Here is a 5,129-nt window from a genome sequence, read left to right as displayed (position 1 = left end):
TCCTTTGTAGCTTCCTCTTTATAGAAATTGTTCACTTCCTTTGCTTCCTTCAGAAATGTTTTGATGGCCATATGTACCTTGAGGTGTCCACTAAAACCAAAGTTTCTGCGTAGAATGCCCGGAATGATACCAGGTGTCTTACCTGCTACAGCTTTGTACTAAGAGATTAGCGGTCTTCCGTATAAGCGGAGTGCATTGAAGCCCAGTTGCAGCAATATTTCTTTTTTGTGTTGTCATATGTTACATTCTCTTCATAGTGACGTTGTGAAGGTTGAAGAATTGTTTGCTTTCTACCTACCCTCTTTTTCCCCGCCTCCCTTCTGTTTTCAGGGACTTTTATGATTATACCACTTTGGGTGTGCCCTGAAGGATACTGAGGCTTCACAGCTCCTGTGGTTGCAGTAGGAAGCACTGAGCACTTGGTAACTGTCAGGATCAGACTTCTATTTTATTTTGAAATAAAATTTGCTTCACAAGTTTGCTTGTAAATCTGCTACCTAGGTGCAGATGTATAAATAATTTTTTTTACTTTTTATTTTTGGAGGTTTTGGGTTTTTTTTTCTTTTAAGAACTGAAATAGATCAGTGCCATTTTCAAAGCTGACACTGTGTGGATTGTACAACACTTAAATGTAAACTGGTGCCTTTTTGGTTTTTAGGGTGCAATTAAAAGCAAGCAAGTTACTTACCTGGAAGAAGGGTGACTTTGCTTAACCAGGAGTGACTCGGTGCAGAATGACAGAACATCACTGTGTGATAGCTTGGCCCTGTTGTGATGGTTGGGGTGTTGGCTGGGCTCCCCCATGCTCTAACAAGAGCTCTGCTTCATTTCCCCCATGATGCAGTGATAAACTAAAATGCTTTGTACAGGAGTTAACAAGGAAGTTGGTGCTGCTGCTCTGTAAATACCCAAGTGCTCTGAAGCCTGTTTATTGCTGTAGGAATTCAAGTTGCCCAAAGTTATTAACTGAACTTGTAAAATTGAGGTGGACTTTGGCATCTGTGGACCTGGGCTCTGCTGTCCGCAGGACCCTCCTGGCTGTAAAGGCAAAAAGGCTTTCACAGAGAACAGTTAAGTTTACATCAAAGTGTCAAAGATTTTTTTCCTTTGGGCTGTATTTTGCCCTGGATCTTTTACTAGGACTCACTTTGGGGGAGTGCCTTAAAGAGAAGGAATAGGACTTTGGCTTTACTGAAATGTAATATGGAAGAATTAAATTGCAGTGATTTTTCTTTTTTTTCCTCTTCAGTTGCAAACTGGTTTCATACTGTGCATTCCAGAGGCAGAAGATTCAGATTCCTTAAGGGCACTAATAGCAGGAAGGGCTTGCAGCAAAATGCGTAACAAGAAAGAGTCATAGTTACATTAAATAAATACAGCTCACTCATTTTTTCCAAGTGCTTTTGTGATCAGAATTCATTTCATCAAAGGAAATGTAGTTTTGAAAGAGATATTGCTTTCAGAGTATTTGTAAACGTTTTAGGTACATTCCACGTTTGCAAGGCCATGTACTGTAGTCATTACACTGTCAGGGTTGTTTTCATCTAAGGCTACAGGTTTTAGTGTTTTGGTTTTGGTTTTGGTTTTTTTTTTTTTTTTTTTTCCTAAAGGTAATTTTAAATACATAGAATTGTATGTGTGAAGCAGTTAATTATAATTGGGAGGGAGATTATATTTCAAGGTTAATATTGTGCAGATATGAAGGACCTTAGAAATAAGTGTCTATTTAATTGTTACAGAAATGTATTTCTGTAATAAAATAATGTTGATCATACTATGCCTTAAACTATCACCACTGTAAGGCTCTTAAAGTTGAAATATGTACTTCAGAATACTGCTATATTTTGGGAACAACCCTGAACAGCTAACACTGTATTTTATTTTCAGATGTATAACTTCTTACATATATTATACATATTTTGTGTACTGATCCATTTGGTAACTCGGTGGAAATTTCATTGAGAAGGTTTTATTTTTAAGAAACTTAAAAAAATCCAAGTAAATGAAAATTTGATGCTTGAAGTGCACAGAAATGTTCACAGCCCTCACTACTGGAATTTATAGCCTTGCATCAATGAGAGATACAAGCCTGGTGCTCTTTGTAAGCTCCTAACTTCTGCATGCTGCAAGGCAGTATTCCCTCCCAGCTCCCCCAGGACTCATTCCTTGGAGGGAGGGGTCACAAATTCACTGTTAGTTTTGCAGAAGAAATCTCTGTGTCTGCACTGTGAGCACAACCAAGTGCATTGCAGTGTCCTGTAATGTCAGTACCTGCAGAACCCACAAAGGCTGCATTACTGTATGCCTGCCCTTCCTCCAGCTCTTGTAAGCATTAAGCAGTGTATCAACCATCTTCCAAGACACTTAAGGTCTGCTCCATGTAAGCTGCCTCCTTGTATTCAGCACTAAAAATTAAAAAACCAACACCTCCCCCCATGGGAAACTGCTGCTATGCCAGACATGTGAACAGGAAGAGCTCATTGTTACATTTCTTTGCTCAGTGGAAAATATCACACTTCAGTGACTGCACAACCTAAAGTTAATCACCTAATAAACTTGTTAAAATTTTGTTATTTTAATAATCTTTACAGATTTTTGTAGACAGAAAGGAAACAAAGTATTTAAGATAGCTTCCTTTTCTTAAGATACAAAATTCCGCTGTCCAATTGGCCAAAAAAAACCCTCCCTAAAAAAAATCTCTGAATAGAGCAGAATACCGACACTAGTTTAAGAAGAATGGAAGCTCACAGCAGCATTAAGGGAAAAGTGACCTACTTATGTTTTCTCTTACTGCTATTAGAGCACAGGGAATATTTCTGTTTGAAATTCTGACACCTTTCAGCTCGTGTTTGACTGTAATGTCCCTTACATGTACTTTGTTTTCTTTTTCTGTTCTGTGCCTTTTTTTTATTTACATGTTGTATATATTCATTTAGATACAACATTTTGCCATAACGTCTGTACAAGTGTATGGTTCAGGTATGGCATCGTGGTTGCCAGTGTCTGCTGGTTCCTGGACAATGATACTAAGCAAGTAAGATGCTGGGCATCATCATACTTTGCTCTTGCTTTGGATCTCTTAATTTTTAATAAAATTTCACGTGCCCGGAGACGGTGGGTTTCTGACTGTCACTCTTAACACCAAAGATGGAGGGTGCCTAAATTGTACTCCCCCAGCCTTTGACTCATATTGGCACATGCCAACCCATGGCTCAGTGTGTTGACATGAAGGGAGGGTGGGGGTGGGTGGGTTGGGTTTTGTTTTGGGTGGTTTTGTTTCTTTTTTTCCCCCTGCTTTTTCTGGTAGCTGAAGCTGTGGAGGTGCATCACTTTTTTAGATAGTACGTGTGAAATCTTAGCACTAGCAATTCACTGTTGTATACACCTGCCTTTAAAATGTGTGTATGCATATACACCAAATAACAAAAAGAAGCCCCGAAGTGTATGACTGTTTAGGTGGTTAAAAAAAATTAAATTACTTCTGCAGTACAGCCTCTCATTCCCATCGCTGAGGGCAATGCTTGTTTTGCTGCTGCTTCCCCTCCCCAGTCAGTGCTTTGGAGGGTACCACTGGCTCTGTCCTGCGGTTTTTCAGTAGAAGGTGGAGGCTGAGTTATTTTGTGTAGACAGAGATTTACTGTACAGACTTGGAAATCTTTATCTGTGTTGAAGACAATTGGACAGACTTTATGGTCAACCAGATTTATCCGTAGCCATGAAGGGTGGAAGAACACTGCTTGATGCAGAGGGATGATACCTCCTAACCTGGTAGAAAGAGTGTTTGCTTTGCTTCGTCATGAAGTGCTGATTCAGCTGCAATGATAGTGGCACAAGCAGTACTACTACAAACCGTATCCTGAGGTAAGTGAGGCCGAAATGAATATAGCCCATAAAATGGAAATAGAGTAATAAATGATACCTGTGCATTTGCAGCAGAGTTCGTTGGCAGCCTGTGCAGTGCAATAGATATGTCTTGCAACAAACTAAAGAGCTAACTCAAAGTCTTGAGGGAATTATGTACTTTTTCATCAGACCCTTCTCTGAGAGGGAGAAGAACTGCTTTTGCATATTTAAGATTTTTGGTCTTTGCCGGAAACCAGGTTTTAATCTCCCAGGCAGGCGCTAGGATTTAAAACCCCATACAAACAGCGATCCACCTGAACCTGGCAGGCAGCAAAGCTCATCTCCTGTCTCTTGTCAGTCTGTTACCCCAGCAAGCTGTTGGCTAGGCTCTCTCCCCTTTCCACGCTCGTGTCTTCTTGGCTACAGGGATGACATGGTGGCCAAGGCTGGTGTGAGTGGTAGAGGGTTACGTTTTATTCCCTCTTCATTCTACGTGCTTCCTGCCTTCCGATGCCTTCTAGGTCTCCCTCCCTCCTATCGCTATCTCTTGCCTTAGGACTTTAAGACAAATTTCTTTTTGGCCTCTCAGCATCTCTTGGCTGCTTTCTAATCCTTTTCCTTGGATTTTCCTTTTTTATTTGTCCAAGTGCAGAAGGTCCTCGTTGAAGTTAGAGCACTGGGGAGAAGCGTCAGGACCGAAGGGGGAGGTTTAAAAAGCCAAAGAGGCTTTGTCTGTATTCATGGCTGGACTTGAGGTGGGGACGGGGCACACCCATCTGAACTGTAAAGCTTTAGGAAAACACAAATGCCAAGTAAAGTTTACCCTTTTTTTTTTTTCATTTTCATTTATGACACCTACTTCAATATCTCTCATAAACCTCCTCGGGAGCAGAATAACTGCTAACTTCTTGTCATTTGGTGCTTGATACAAAAGGGCTGGAAAGCAAACTTACTTCGTTTTTAAGGTTCCGAGAATTCCCAAGTAAGAGAGTGAAACATGAGAAATACCTTGACAAAGCCCTCTGAAAATGAAGCGTGAGACAGCACGTTTGCTGGGGGTTGTTTGTTTGTTTGTTCATTTGTTTGCTTTCCCCTCAAAGATGAGTCATTTTATTTGGCTTCAGCTCTTTGGCACGGAGAGGCACGTTTGCTTCCACAGCATTAGCTTGTTCACGGAAAAGCAATGGCAGCGGGCTCTGTCCCGGGCTTCCCAACCCACCAGAGCTCCTCACCAGGCGATGGCCGTGCTCTTCTGGAGCCGCTGGCTCTAGGCTGGGGCCAAAGGC

The sequence above is a fragment of the Grus americana genome, chromosome 13 (assembly GCF_028858705.1).
Source record: "Grus americana isolate bGruAme1 chromosome 13, bGruAme1.mat, whole genome shotgun sequence".
Taxonomy (NCBI): domain Eukaryota; kingdom Metazoa; phylum Chordata; class Aves; order Gruiformes; family Gruidae; genus Grus; species Grus americana.
Note: the sequence above shows the minus strand (reverse complement) of the source record.